The 16486-nt window shown below is 43.0% G+C and overlaps 1 long non-coding RNA gene across 1 annotated transcript in view; it reads right to left on the bottom strand.

The window, feature by feature from the left end:
* Nucleotides 1–15241, bottom strand: part of LOC142767668 (uncharacterized) — a 122702-nt gene extending 107461 nt beyond the window's left edge. The window contains exon 1 of the long non-coding RNA XR_012885087.1: nucleotides 15014–15241. This is a non-coding gene — a long non-coding RNA (uncharacterized LOC142767668). The remainder of the gene's footprint in view (nucleotides 1–15013) is intronic.
* Between the last annotated feature and the right edge of the window lie 1245 nt (nucleotides 15242–16486).

Raw genomic sequence — 16486 nt, forward strand, 5'->3', positions numbered from 1 at the left:
TATTTGCAACAGCCCGCAAAGCGCTTTTTTGAAGTGTATACAACTTTTGTTTTGATGTTTCAGTTCCAGAAGCCCATACCAACTGACAATAGCGTAGATGAGAACAAAAAAGCGTATTAAAGATAAGAAGTTTCTGGGGGAGCGGTAGAAACGACTGACACCTTCTCAGCACGCCAAGGGCTTTTCTTAGCTTAATACACAATTGTTCAGTGTGAGAATTCCAGAACATATGTTGATGAAAGATGACGCCCAAAGTTTTGACAGTCTCTGAAAGTTCGATATTGAAATTATTTAGCATCAGTTTTTGTGTGTACGTACATGTTATTCCTTTCGCGCGGAAAAGAACGGCCTTGGTTTTGGAGCTGCTGATCTGTAACGAATTTTGGCAGGACCATCTCGAAAAAATTGACTAACGTTTTATTAGCTGCTTTTATCAAATCGTCTATATTTGTTCCCGTAAAGAATAAGCTTGTATCATCTGCATAAATAATGTACGTTATTGAGTGATTCACATTTACAATATCATTGATATAAAGGTTAAATAGAAGAGGTGCTAATATGATTCCCTGTGGTACACCGCGTTTGATTTTTTTGGGCATAGATGTTTGCCTATTTATAGACACACACTGGTACCGATCACTAAGGTAGCTTTCTATTAAATTGAGCGCGATGCCTCTAATCCCGTAATAAAACAATTTTTCTAACAAGGTTTGGTGATCAATTCTGTCGAACGCCTTCGTAAAGTCTATGAATAAGCCTAATGTTAGCTTTCTTGCTTCAATGTTGCCCAGTATCAACTCTTTTTGATGCAACAGCGCTGTCTCCATCGATACACCAGACCTGAACCCATATTGTGCTGTGATGATATATGGTGTTTTTTTTTTGGCGCAAGGGCCATTTGTTGGCCAAGGAGGGCCATTTCATCTTACTAAAAATATGGACAATGATTGTGATAAGCGGCTGTATAAGGGCCATAAAATTCCTCGCGATAAGGCCGGTAAGAACATACAAGTAATAAAATGATGACCATGCCGTGAAAGATGTGTGTGGTGTGAATGATGACAAAAGTTGGTGATAATAAGACGATGGTGGATATGTATGGCATTAGCACAAGTGCCTCACTCGTTCATACCCTTGCGTCCAAGGGCCGTGAGGCAAGTGCTTTCCTGTGTAGCCACCGCAGCAAAAACCTCTCTAGACAGGTCGTGCTACGGTATGCCCGGGTATATGATGTGAAAATTATTAATTTCCTTTAAAAACGCTAATAATGATTTGTGACTAAAAAGCAGTTCCCTACCGACGAACATTGCAGGGTGTAAAGGTATATGTTGTCGGTAGGATAGTGGGAAGTGTTGTCTTCTTAGTGTGTCTAAATGTTTACATTGAATTAAAACGTGAAGAACTGTTAATGTCTCACCACATTTATCACACAATGGTGGATCCCCACCGGATAAAAGATGTGTGTGTGTCGTGTATGTGTGTCCTATCCTGAGTCTTGTTAGTGTTACCTCTGTTAGACGTGATTTTGATACTGGTGGCCAATGGCCAAGGTGTGGCTTGATAACGTGTAGTTTGTTTTGTGTGTGTGTATCCCACTTGCTCTGCCAGTAGTCCCTGAGGTTTCGTTTGAGAGACGGCTTAAGATCAAGGGCCAGGATTGATATAGATGTAATGGCGGTGCTCTCATGGACGGATGCAGCGAGCTGATCCGCCCTCACGTTGCCTTGGATCTCACGGTGCCCTGGCACCCAGCACACTACAACATGTTGTTTGTGTGTGTAGAGTGTGCACAAAATGAAGTAAAGTGAGACAAGGACTGGGTTTTTTTGTTTTTTGGGACTGTGCAGAGCCGTTACCACACTGAGGGAGTCTGTATAAATTACTGCTTTTTGTATTTGTAATTGTTTGATGTGTTTAGCTGCCACCAGTATCGCGTAAGCTTCCGCTGTGAAGATACTTGTGCGTGGATGTAGAGGGCCAGCATCCGAAAAGGATGGGCCGACAGCAGCGTAGGACACAGAGGAGTTAGTCTTGGAGGCATCTGTGAAGAACTCAGGACGTGTGTATTTGTGTTGAAGTTCCAGAAAGTATGTTTGGATATGGGCAATAGGTGCATGTTTTGTAACCTCTAGGAAAGACACATCGCAGTCTATAGTCTGCCACTGCCATGGTGGTGGGTATGCTACAGGAGCCATTAAACTGTGTTCGAGTGACACTCCGGTATCCTCAGCTAGACCCTTCAGGCGAACTGAGAAGGGCTGCCTCATTGAAGGCCTGTTTTGAAAAAGAATGGAGCTCGCCAAGTCATTAATAGTAGAGTATGAGGGGTGCCTCTTGTCTGCTTTCACCTTAAAGAAATATACAAAGGACATGTAGGTTCTTTGCAGATGAAGCGACCACTCATTTGTCTCAACGTAAAGGCTTTCTACGGGGCTGGTGCGAAAAGCACCCGTAGAAAGGCGGATGCCCAAATGGTGCACGGGGTCCAGCATTTTCAAGGCACTTTGAGTGGCAGACTGATAGACAACAGCCCCATAATCTAAGCGGGTAAGAATAAGGCTTCTATAGAGGTTCATGAGGCATTGCCTATCACTACCCCACGTAGTACGTGACAACACTTTTATAATATTCGTGGCTTTTAAACATTTTGTTTTTAAATACTTTACGTGTGGTACGAAGGCCAACTTTTTGTCCAAGATTAAGCCTAGGAATTTATGCTCCGCATTCACAGACAGACGTTGGCCGTTCAGTTCAATGTCGGGTTCTGAGTGCTAGCCTCTCTTTCGGGAGAACACGACACACGTGCTTTTTCCTGGGTTCAGCCGGAATCCGTTTTCCTCTGCCCATTTGGAGACCTTGTTTAAACCTAACTTAACCTGTCGCTCACACATTGCTAGGTTGCATGACTTAAAGCCAAGCTGGACGTCATCGACATATGTGGAATAGAACATGTTGCGGGGGATGGACAGGTGCAAGGAATTCATTTTAATAATAAAAAGTGTACAACTAAGTACACCACCTTGCGGTACTCCCGTTTCTTGCACGAATATTTGGGAGAGAGTACTGCCCACACGGACGCGGAATTTCCGATTGGACAAGTAACTCTCGAATATGGAAAGCATTCTACCGCGCACACCCAGGTAAGACAAGTCTCTTAATATCCCAAAACGCCATGTTGTGTCGTAAGCCTTCTCGATATCGAGAAACACTGAGAGGAAGTATTGTTTGTGGACAAAAGCGTCTCGGATCTGTGCCTCGATACGCACCAGATGGTCGGTGGTGGATCTACCCTCCCGAAACCCACACTGAAATTGGTCGAGCAAATTGTGTGTTTCAAGGAAATGTAAAAGTCGGCGGTTTATCATTTTTTCAAAAAGTTTACAAACGCAGCTGGTTAGTGCAATGGGCGTATAACTTGAAACTGAGGAAGGGTCCTTGCCCTGTTTCAAGATAGAGATAACAATAGCCTCTTTCCAGGAAGCAGGGATGGTGCCTGAAAGCCAGATAGCATTGTATAGAGAGAGTAAAGTTTTTCGCGTTTCGAGCGGCAAGTTTTTCAACATTTCATATGTGACACGATCGTAGCCTGGAGCGGAATTATTGCAAGAGTTTAGTTATGTTTGTAGCTAAGCTAAGTTGAAAGGTTGGTTGTATTCCTCGTAATTTGTACACTTGCATTCTAGTTTCTGCTTTTCTATCTTTGCTTTGTGTCTTTGGAAAGCTTCAATGTAGTGTGACGAGCTAGACACCTGCTCGTAGTGTGCACCGAGGAAGTTCGCTTGAACTTCCAGGCTATCACCCTGTGTGTTTACGAGTGGGAGTGAGTGTACTTGTCTTCCTGCTACGCTACGAACCATGTTCCAGACTTTAGCCTCTTGTGTATATGAATTTATCCCTGATAAAAACTTGTGCCAGCTTTCTTTTCTGGCCTGCCGACGCGTTCTCCTGCCTCGAGATTTTATTTTCCTAAAGCTCTCAAGGTTTTCCGCTGTCGGCGAGTTCCGCAGCAACCTCCATGCCCTGTTCTGTTCCTTTCGCGCATTCTGGCACTCGGTGTTCTACCACGGAACGTGTCGTTTGCCGGGCAGTCCAGATGTTTGTGGAATGCACTTGGTTACTGCGTCAGTAAGAAAAGCCGTGAGGTACTGCACAGCTTCATCTATGCCTAACCCGCATATCTCAGTCCAATTTAGGTGAGTAAGCTTTTGAAATTGTTCCCAGTTGGCTTTGTTTACCAGCCATTTGGGAACATGTGGAGGGCATTCATTTATTATTGGTGTACTCAAAACTAAAGGGAAATGGTCACTTCCGTATGGATTATTTATGACTTTCCACTGAAGTAATGGTACAAGTGAAGGAGATGCGATACTGAGGTCTATGGAAGAGTAAGTTTTGTTGGCAAGGTTATAGTATGTTGCCTCTTTCCTATTCAACAGACAAGCACCCGATGAAATGAGGAATTGTTCAATGAGACGACCTCGGGCATCACAGCGAGAGTCACCCCACAGACCATTATGTGCGTTCAGGTCCCCAAGGACTAGATAAGGTTCATGTAGTTCGTCGATTAAAGACTGGAATTGAAGTTTTTCGAGGCGGTGGTGCGGTGGTTTGTACAAAGAGCAAACAGTGACAAGTTTGTTTAGAATAACTACTCGGACAGCCACCGCCTCGAGGGAAGTTTGAAGGGGTAATTGTGTGCATGCTATACCTTGACTTACTATAACCGCTACACTACCGGATGGTAGCATGGCATCACCTCTATCCTTTCGGAAGATTATGTAGTTACGTAAAAAGTTTGTGTTAGTTCGTTTTAAGTGTGTCTCCTGTACACACAGCACTCTTGAATTGTGTTCATGGAGGAGTTCTTGTAAGTCATCGAGGTTTCGAAGAAGGCCTCGGATGTTCCACTGTAATATTTCTGTCTGCATATTTAAACAAGAGAGATACTGCTGTGTGTACAGAGAGTATCCTGTGTTGGAGTGAGCTCGTTAATTCAGGTGGCAGGACGGTCGTCCGGCCCCGTTATTGGTTTTTTATTTTTCTTAACGCACTCCAAGGAGGCGCGCCACTCTTTTGGTACCAAGGGTACCGTTGTATCCATTGCCTCCCCAGAGGCACTGGTTGCCCGCACATGCGAGCTGGTGGTTCGGATTTTAGGCCTCGCTCGGTGAGGGGAGGCCTTGAGACCAGAGGACCCTGGAGTCTCCGGCCTCAATTCGCTAGGCGGCGGAGTAGACTGAACTACTGCCGCCTTGGGGGCAGGTGCCACAACCGTCGGCTCGCTCTGCGCTGGCCGAAGGAGTGACGAGGGCTGGTGCGGCGTTGCCCCCTGACGCGCCGCATCAGCATATGTAGCGCCATAAAATGGCGACACTCTTCGTCTTGCTTCCTTGAATGTGATGTTTTCTTTAATTTTCAATGTGATAATTTCTTTTTCTTTTTTCCAAAATGAGCAAGACCGTGAGTATGCGGCATGATTTCCGCCACAGTTCACACAGTGTGATGGTTCTTCGCAATTGTCAGAGTTGTGGCCTGACACTCCACATTGTGCACAAGTTTGGTGACCACGACAGCTTTGTGAGCCGTGGCCATACTTCTGGCATTTGAAACAACGACGTGGGTTAGGTATGTATGGTCTGATCGACGTGTTTGTGTACCCTGTTTGAATACTTTCTGGCAGATTACTGGAAGCGAATGTGAGTATCAGGTGTTTCGTTGGTGTTACCTTGTTGTCTCTTCTAATGGTGATCCTTTGTACATTGGTCACATTCTGACTCTTCCACCCCTCCAGAAGTTCCTCTTCAGTCAAGCCGAGCAAATCAGCATCAGAAACTACTCCACGGGTTGTGTTCATTGATCTGTGTGGCGTTACAGTGATGGGAGTGTCACCAAAAGTTGATAGACTCTGTAGCTTTTCAAACTGTTCTTTTTCTCGAACTTCAAGGAGGAGGTCTCCGCTGGCCATTTTGGTAACTTTGTACCCGGCTCCAAGAGTTTCTGTGAGACATCTGGCTACTACAAAGGGTGATACGGTTCTAGCTTGCTTGCTGCTTATCTCACTATGTATAACATGAAAATGAGGGAAGTTTTCACTTGATCAGTTGAAAAAGCCCAAGTCTTCGGTGCGTACACGCTTTAAGGCGGTACGATCATTTAATAAGGGAAATTCTCTATGCATGCGAGTTTAATTTTCTTCAGAAGCGTTGGCGGCCACCCACCACGGAGCCCAACGAGGGGACGCTACAAGTTTGTGGATGCTAAAACCTGCAGACGCCAGCCGTACAACGCAACTGTAACCCAATGCGCCTAGACCAAGGTAGGCTATTTGCACCGGGTTAACCCTAGCCGCCAGGAAGTTTGGAAGCAAACGGAAAAGAGTAGAAGACAGGACAGATAAATAGTAAGAGATAAAGACGAAGATGTAGGGAGAGGGAGATAGGAAAAGGCGACTGCCGATTTTCCCTGGGTGGGTCAGCCCAGGGGTGCCGTCTACGTGAAGCCGGGGCCAAAGGGGTGTGTTGCCTCTGCCAGGGGGCCTTAAAGGTCCAATCACCCAGCGTCGGCTCAACCCCCAGGATCCCCTTTTCCCCGGACATGGCAAAGCCACGCACGGCTAGGCGTGGGAGGGAGTCAAAACTCCCCCGTTCGCTCGGGTCCGTGGTGTCGCTACACACCAAACGCCTACTTGCGCAGGCGCCCCTGCGGGGCCATATTGTGCTGTTGTAATCACAGAATGCGAGTCCAAAAATTTATACAATCTAGTGAAAATGATTTTTTCTAGAGCCTTTGAAAATATAGGTAATACCGATATTGGCCGGTAATTACTCATTTCATTTTTGTCACCACCTTTATAAAGCAATGCAACTTTGGCATTTTTCATCCGCTTAGGGAACATACCTGTGCTTAAAACAATATTATAAATATGCGTCAGGCAGGGTGATAATAAATCAATAACAAAGATAACCGGTTCCATTTTTATGCCGTCAATGTCCTCACTTTTGCTTTTTTTAAATTTTATGAAAACGTTGTTTACCTGAGTTTGCTCCGTAGGGTCAATAAATATTGAGGGGGCTATAGGTGTTAGCATGTATCTTAATACATTTCCGTCGTAAGTACTTTCTGACAAAGAAGTAAAGTACCCATTGAATTTATTGGCTAATGCTGTACCTTTAAATATATGATTATCAATTGTAATTTCGTCGACACCGGGCGTCCTATTACTTGAAGATATAATTGTGTATAGTTTTTTCCACATTTGCTTGACATCTACGATAGCGTTAAAAATAGTATGGTAATAGTCGCGTTTGGCTTGCCTTAAAGTTTTTGAAAGACTGTTTCTGTAGGCCCTAAACGCTTTCAGTGCATTCAAATCGCGATTTTTCGAGAACACCTGGTACAGTCTGTTTTTCGTACGTATCATTTTCAATATACTTAGCGTTACCCAAGGCTTACGTGCGCGGTTTGGCTTAGTTATTTCTTTGTACGGAAAGTGTTTTTTATATACCGAAGAAAAAATTTCTATGAAATGGTCATATGCGGTATCAGCCGTAGAGCACGCAAAAACTGCGTTCCAGCTTGTTCTGGCGAGTTCATCTCGGAACTGCGACAGTGTAACCGCGTTGATGTCTTGATATATTATATTTACAGTGAATTCTTTTGCCGTATTGTACGTATCAGTTACTAAATAGATAGGCAAGTGGTCGCTGTCACATTAATGGTACCAGAGAATAGGTCATTTTTGTTAGGTTAGTAATAAAAAGGTCGATAAGAGTTTCACTAGTTGCATTGATACGTGTGGGGGTGGTTATTACATTATCAAAAAATGGAAATCGAGGATCGCAGATAATTCGCCCTGTTTAGGAGTTTTTGTCAGCATATCTATGTTTAGGTCACCTCCTAAAATTCAAGAGTATTGGTTTATGTTTGCAAACGAAAAAATAGCCTCTAGAAACGTGAAAAATTCGCTCAAGTTACCATCAGGTGGCCTATACACGTCAGCAAATACAAAATTGTTGCATTTTATACAAATTACATCAATGTCCGTTGTGGACCAAGAAAAGTCATCGAGGAGGTCATAGGTAAATCCCAGTTTTGTGAACATGCATACGCCGCCTCCCCTTTTCAATTTCCTATTAAAAAAACGGCACTGTAGCCGTCTAAATGTATGGTATCAAGATCAGAGTACCACGTCTCAGTCAGCATAATAACTGAGAAGGAAAACCCGAACTCGTTTATTAAAATGCAAAAGTCATCATATTTTTGGCGTAACGACTGCATGTTCATATGTAAAAATGTTAATGGTGATTTACACTTTTCAACAATATCCGACTTGAGTGTGGTTGGACTAATACAAGATAAAGTCATTGCTGATTATTATGGGTCAACATAGAAGTGCTGTCAGTTTGCAGACAAGTAGTGACATACTTTCAAATGAGAAACAGACGACGAAAAATATCACTGTGCCTACAGATTTCATCAACAAGGGCAGAAAAACGCAGCCAAGTTGTTTCCCAGCTCATGTCGCGATACAGGCATAAACGCAAACAATCCAGGAAATAGCAAAAGCGGCAACTACAAACCAGTGCTTCCAATATTAAAGCACACAAGACAAAAAAATAAAAAAGCAGGCAACAAATATCGGAAAGAGAACAAATGTGTGGCGAACAGCGCATGCGCATATGGCCTTTGCTCCGGGTAGACTATCGCAACATATACAACTATGTGTCTCCTTAACACATATGAACGGCATGATAAGATGCGCTATAGCACCACAAAGGGCTCCTTCAAAGCTTGGAACATTGGTCTTATTTTCCAGCTTTCATAATGGGTTAACCACTTTAGCAACGTCCCCACTGCATGAAATCTTCATTTTTGGAGCGTTGTCCATGCGCCGTGCGAAAATTTTGCCATTTTGCACCCAAAGGTACTTCCAACCAGTTTCCCGTTTGCGTGCAGTAGCCTGACCTAGTAGACGTTTCAGCTCTGGGCATAGGTGCTCGTTAACAAAGAACGGCTCCTCCGAGTCAAAGCCTACGTCAGAGCACTTGAGCCGGGCAGTACGTGCATTCTCGAGGAAACAGTCCCTCTTCTGCCTCCGTGCGAACTGAACTACTACGTTCTTTTAGGGGCGAAGCTCCTTCGGGCGTGGGCTGTGCGTCCCCTGTAGCCTGTATGTAGCCACCTCTAGTTTAGTTCTTGCAGTGTTCACTAGATGGCGGTACCGTCCCCTGTATGTAGCCACCTCTAGTTTAGTTCTTGCAGTGTTCACTAGATGGCGGTACCGTCTCCTGTATGTAGCCACCTCTCGTTTAGTTCTTGTAGTGTACTAGATGGTGGTACTTGTAGCTGATGATGAAAAGATGCAACATGTTATAAACTAGAAAGCGGTACTTGTAGTTGATGAAAGACGCGAGATCTTATAAAATAGGAATGATGTCACATATGGCGCGTGTTATTGGTTGAAGGCAATCGTTCGATTTAGTGCGGCGACGTACGCTAGGGGGAGCGATGTAATAAAATCGAGTGGGCAAAATGTACAGAGGATTCATGGTTTACCAGGTTTACCTCCGGAGCTTCGCCCACTCATCATCATTCACTTCGTGGATATGGCGGCACTTTTTTTTGTTAGATTGGAGGTTGGTAGTCTGTGCACCGACTCAAAATCGGCTTCCTCAAGTGGTACACCTACTTTCTCGCCAATTTTGATCACTGTATCTATAAGGTTTTCAGTGGCGTTGTACGGGATACCTTTGAGCTCCACATTTGCATTACGAGAATACTGCTCAAGGTGTAGCAGCCTACTCTCATGATCTTTCACCTTTTGAGCAAGATCAGCGCACGTGGCCTCTAGCATAGCGTTGGTCGCCTTGAGCTTTACATTTTCAGCCTTTACTTCTTCACAATCAGTATTTAAGGAAGCTACAGAGGACTTAATTTCCCTCAGCTCACTACGAAAGTCTCGCTCAAGTGCTTCCTTGAAGCCTCTAAATTCAGCCCGTAATTCACGATTAAGTTCCTCGAAAAGTGCTCTTATCTCTTTCGCCATGTCTCAATGAGTCAATACAGACAACAGAACACTTGTGGCAGCACCAGCAGCAGCAAAACGAAAAAGGCGAAAATTCAAGAAACAAGCAGGAATTTGGGCACAAATTCAGATGGCATGGCTCAGATGGAAGCACACAAAACGAAATATTATTAATTATTTGCTCTTATTCTGATTCTGAGAACCAAACACAGCCAAGTACCGTTCACAGGTGAGCAAGCTTGTGAAAAGACAACCAAACTCTCAGATTCACCATTTGTAGCAGTGCGTGGAAAATTGAGCAGAATATTTGATGTAGTCTTGTTTCAACAACACCAGTATAGCAAAACCTTTTCAATGTGTTTTATGTAATTATTTTGCACTTACATAGACTAATGACATTAGTGAAATCTTTTAGTGTGCGTGTTTAGACCAGAAAGCGCCGTTGCTATGTCAGAACGGAGACGCCTTGACCCTCGACCGTGTCGTGTGCACTTATGCCTCTAGGTCCAAGCTGCGTAGAGCTCATTCGCACTCTTCCTTGGTAGTCGTGCATGGCCCCTTGTGCTTTGTGCCTTGGGGCAATGACAGAGCACGTGAGCGAGACTTGGTCTATCTCTCCTGAATATAAGGATGACTTGTCTTTTATCTTCTTGTGTATGTTCATATAATAGGAAATTATTCAATAACTATTTACCGTTAGAGATTTATAATAGAAATATTATTCATTGCATAAATAAAACATTTATATTATTGTTTTTTCATAAAAACAGAGCAGCATTATTTGTACAAATATAACACGTGTACAACTAAGGTGATCAAATGAATTCAAAGCACTTTGGTAATTATCTGATATACTTATTTGTTATACTTTAGCTCATATTTGCATCTCATGATAAGCACTAGGTAAAATTGGTTATTTCTGGAGGTTGTGTGCAGCCAATTAATGGAGCTGAAAAACTGAGTATTTTAGACCCTTCAATGCAAAAAAACTAAAAAAAATGTTATGCATGCCTTGATATTCGGTCGAATAAGTTTATTTATGTCCAACATTGACTATTAAGGTTGACATTGAGCCCTATGAAGCGCTATGTATGGCCCCCATTCAGCCCCATTAGCTCCTATATTGTGCTAGATGGGACCTACATGCCAAACCCATAATATCTACATAGCTCCTACATACCCCTATATGTCCTGCCCAGGTCTCATTCAACTACTACATACCACCATGTAGGTCCTGTATAACACGTATCTACCCCCATTTGGTTCCTGTACAGCTCCTGTATTAGCTCCTGTAACTCCTGTATTGAAGCATACGGGTCCTGTATAGAATTATATAGCTTTTTTCAATAGGGGATCAACACAGCTGCATGTGTATTTCTGCTGATCTACCCTGGTACTCAATCGATTAGTTTATTAAAAGGAATACAGTAGGACGCGCAACAACATATACATATTTTATTTGTATTGTACAAAAGCACAATGCCACTGAGCATACATGACGGTATGCGCATTGAGAAGGTATTCAGTGCAGGTAACTTGTAAATTGAGTACTGTACAGTTACGTAAAAAATGCGAATGATACTAGTGTTCTTGGACTGGCTCAAATTGACATGATTATATAATGGAAGAATTGGCTATTGGGTCATTCTACATCAGACGTCCCAGCCATTTGGTGACCAACGCAAATGTATTCGAAAAAAAAAAACGCGCTCATTTTACTGCATTAAAAAAGGTAACTGCTAGAATATTTCGCAAACAAATAATATATTGGTCACGTGGCTGCCTCCTGAACTTCCCCGGATCTCGTCTGGATGTTTGCGAAAAAAAATATTTCATAAGTATCTCTTCTTCCGTCCCAAAATTGGTCTACAAGTTAAGTGAAGGGCTTGCGTAAAGTGTTTAAAGCTCAGTAATATTATCACCATTTTTCGACAACATACGCCTCAAATGATTTAGCCGAAATGTGTTATATCTGCATTTTTCAATATCAATACTGCACTTCGAATGAACATCTGAGGAGTGAATACATAATCCACATAAGGTATATTTGGAGGAAAAAATATTTTAGACCCCTCAAGCTGTCAAACTTTACGAGAAAAAATCGCGAATTTCACAAAATAATTGCTTTGTCTATAATGAGACGCAACTTGCACCATGTGGTTGTTGAATTAAACTAATTTTGTACCTGAATGGAGGCAAACAAACAGTTCTTTTTATGTGCTAAATTTTGTCATAGCAATTTATGTTTTGAGAAAAAAATCACAGCATATCCACGAAGTGAATGATGATGAGTGGGGCGTAGCGTTTATTTATTTATTTATTTATTTATTAGAATACCCTCAGGGCCCGTAGGGCATTACAGAGGGGGTGGGTACAACATATATAACACACAAGAAAAAAAGACAAAATAAATAAACAAGTATCAGATGCGCAAATCAGGAAGGCAACATAAGTCAACTAAAAATGTATAAGAATTCAAGCACATACAAGACAAAGATAGATAATGAAAACTGCGTATAGTTACAAGCATTGCTGAGACATTGCAGTCTTGAATAACAAAGGGTCTGTTATTGATACAACGGAAGAGGGAAGGTGGTTCCAATCGGCAGCTGTTTTCGGTAAGAAGGCTGCTGAAAATAATTTGGTGCGGCAAAACGGAATGGCAACCTTATGCTGATGATCAATGCGCGATGAGTGGTATGACGGTTGTGAAATGAGGTCTCGCTTCATTGATGGATTGTGATTGCGTTCGTTTGTCTGGACGCACGAACGGATGGACAGACAATCTGACGCCAGTATGCACGAAAAGAAAGACGGACGGACTCACGGACAGACAGACACACGGAATCCCAGACGTATGGATGCACAGAAGAACGGACGAAAGCACAAATGTACGGACGAACGATTCGCCCCACGAATCATCATTTTGTCCGTGTATATGCTGTGAAAACCACTAACACTATCTATTGCGCAACTCATAAAGTGGCTACATAATACTAGTACGACTACAGAGGAGGGAACGACCCACGGCCTCAAGAGCTTTGCCCCTAAATGATTTTTGAAGTTCCAAGTACCCCATTCGCCATTTGGTCATACAGCAGCCGACGCCTCGAAGTTCCCCATTGCCGTTGATTGGAAAATTCAAAAATTATCTATTCCTTGAAATAGAAATCGTAGTGATGAAACTTGTCACATACAAAGAACCGTTTATTTGCTTTCAATTTAGGTAGAAGCTCATTTTTGATTGGGCCCCCACATGGTGCGAATTGCGTCTAAATACGGACAAAAATGACAATTCTGCGAAATGGGAGATCTTTTCTCGTAGAGGTTAACAGCTTAAGATGTCTAGAAATTATTTCTCATCAAAATATCTTTTATGTCAAGCAAGTAGTCACAGCTCAGATATTCATACAAAGCGCAGTATAGCCATGAGAAAATGCAAACATAACACACTTTGGCTAAATTCTTGCAGACGTATGTGGCCGAAAATTTGTAATATTATTGCTTAGTTTCAGACACCTTACATAAGCCCCTTTACTTAACATGTACCGAAATTGGTATAAAAAAGGTGCGGTACTTGTAAAATATTTTTTTTTCACAAACAACACTCAAACAGCAGTCTGAAAAGTTCAAAAAGCAATCACGTGACCAAAAACTTTTTTATCTCCGAAATATTCAAGCAGTTCACTGTTTTCAGTGCATTAAATCAGCGCGATTTTTTTTTCAAACACATTTGCCATAGCCGCAAAATTGGCTGGGAAATTTCGAATAAAGCGACCCTGTTACCATCACTCAATGACCATTGCATACCGCTAAATTAGGGCCCATTTGTTTCAATCATGCTGTCAAGGTGAGAAAGCATAACTCCTTCCCGATGTAGCGTAGGCTGTTCAGTGGCTGTGCGTGTTGTGTTCCCAGATAGATATGCTGCCCAGTATTACATTTTGGCTGCAACATATGCTTAGATACCGTGCAGTATGTATAACATTAAAGTGTTTTTGTGCAACAAAAAAACTAATAATACGCTTCACATAGCGAAAATACTTTTAACATCTGAAGTACTTAGCGAAGTTGAATGCCAAAGCGAGGCGATGGCAATAAAACTCTGAATAACAAGAATACTTTGAAAGTTACACATGATGAAAACAATCTGAATAAAATGCGCTCGAACGTTAGCAGTTATGTACAAACATGCGTTTGCACTGCTCAAGTAGGCAATTCGACCACACACACAGACTAAAGGTCTGTTCAAACAAACGTCCAGCTTGAGTGCTCGATCCGCTACTTAGGCACGGCTGTCGGCAGTGTCACGCTACGTTGCGGGTCAACGAAAATACCGGTGCAGACGAATTTAACGAAATTGAATGTATTAGCAAGTAGGGAAACTTCGCCAGGCGCACCTAGCGCTAAGCAATATGCTGTGTTGGCACCCGATGCATCAACCCGAGTTACCACGGTAGTGTTACCACGCAAAACGAAAAAGAACCGAAAAGAACGACATGGACACCACGTCCTTGTTTTCCGTTCTACGTCTTTTTGTGCAATAAGAAAAAAAAGAAAGTAAGTGAACTACCGACATGCCCAAGCATATGCGTCTTACATACGGTTGATGCTTAGAGCTAACAGGCACCGTCCCCACACATGTAATAATTAGTAAACAAAAATTGATGAGCAGCACGAGCGGGCCCCGTTAAAAACGGCTGCCAACAAAGGGCACCGCAAAAATCTGTTCAATTTCTTCGCTGAACCTCAGCAGCGCACGCTCACTCTGCTTTGTACACCAAACAATCTAAACAAACAAACAAAAAAACTTGCCCACAATCACACTTCGCCATCATCCCCGTGAAACAGTTCGGACAAACATTCTCGCTAAGTAAACAAATGCTGATTTGTCATCAACTAGTTGAAAAAAAATTGTTTGAAGGCGTTATTCTCGTGCTCACGCAGTTAACAAAGCGCTGAACGGAACAACGTGAGAGCGGTACTCACTATTTCACTTCGAGTGCTCCACAATATGAATTCACAGGTCCAGTCTTCAGGATGGTGCACCTCCGCAATAATCAGCACTGACATAACACACTGGTGGAGCACAGAGCGCAGGCACATTTCAAACTAAACACCGACTAATAAACTCTACTGATCGAGAAGGCACGCCCACCACACGCACACACACGAGAGGGTTTTTTTCGCCAGCGCGCGCAGTGACATGTAAGACGATGTCGACCCCTTTCCCGCGCTGTGCGCCTGGCGCGCAGCAATACCGGGCAGCCAAGGTTGTCTAGGCGATGAGACTTCATGGCATCGGCGCGCTTTCAAACCGGCTGGATGCGGTTTAACGCTAGCTCTGGCCCTCTGCTGATAGCGCGGGTGCTGCTTTTTTTTTTGCGGCAGCTTTTTTTTGTGCTGCTTTTTTTTTGATCTGTTGCGTTATTCTCGTTCTTTTGAGTGCATCTGAATCGCAGTGAACTTTGTGATGGTGCAGTGCGGCCAGCACGAGCTACAAGTCAGAACGTGCATTTGTAATATTAAGGAGGAATGTTTAGCGCAACTTCACCGACCTAATGTAGAGAATTTTGGTAAAAAAGCTAAGCTGATGCTTTTTGCTTAGCTCTATAGGTCTTTAGGGACTGCACATTCAAGGTCACGCAGGCGATATTTTATCAGCACTTTCATTTCGGTAAAGACATCGCAACATCGCGTGCATCGGCCGTCGCACTAATTCATGAGACCATATTGCCACGTGCGCACTGCTAGGAAGACGAAGACGACAGCGAATACGCGCATCAGCACGCTTTTATGCAGCAAGCAATAACAAGAAAGAAGAGGAACGCTCTGGCGTGCAGTAAATAAAAATACGGACCTGCTGCTACTTTCTCAACCTGGTAATTACTACTTCTGTCTTCACGTTGCAGCAATACATTTGTACTTAGCTTGGATTTCTTGGAACAAGACCAGGGCTGAAAGTATTCCATCAATGATGCTTTCGCACTATTTACAAAGTCAAGGCTTTGACCAAAGCACGTCTGCTCGGGAAGTTACGTAAATTAAAAGAAGGGGATCCACAAAAAATGGAGAGAGAGAGAACTAGAAAATGCGTTTCGGCTCCCCTGAGAAAAGCTTTGTTCGCAATTTAGTCCACAAGGCTCCCGTCATTGTGAGCAAGGCTGCATCAAAGTCACCGAAATGTCTTTATTCTGCATTTTTCTTTATGGTCGGTGTCCTCTTCCTGATTTCCATGACGCACTCTTAAGGACACATGAAGAGGAACATTCGCTACAGTTTTAAATAAAACGTGCCTGCTAAAAATACATGACGCCAATGTTCGTTTTAAAGAGACCTAATGACCTGCTGACATGATGGTTATGGATAAACAACTGTGCTGTTGTTTTTTGCAGAAGGGGGACGTTTTATCTCCAGCTTTAAAAGTTTCGATCTTCGGGGGGAGTGTTCTATGCATGGCTA

This window comes from Rhipicephalus microplus, chromosome 1, assembly GCF_043290135.1.
Source record: "Rhipicephalus microplus isolate Deutch F79 chromosome 1, USDA_Rmic, whole genome shotgun sequence".
In the NCBI taxonomy this organism is placed as follows: domain Eukaryota; kingdom Metazoa; phylum Arthropoda; class Arachnida; order Ixodida; family Ixodidae; genus Rhipicephalus; species Rhipicephalus microplus.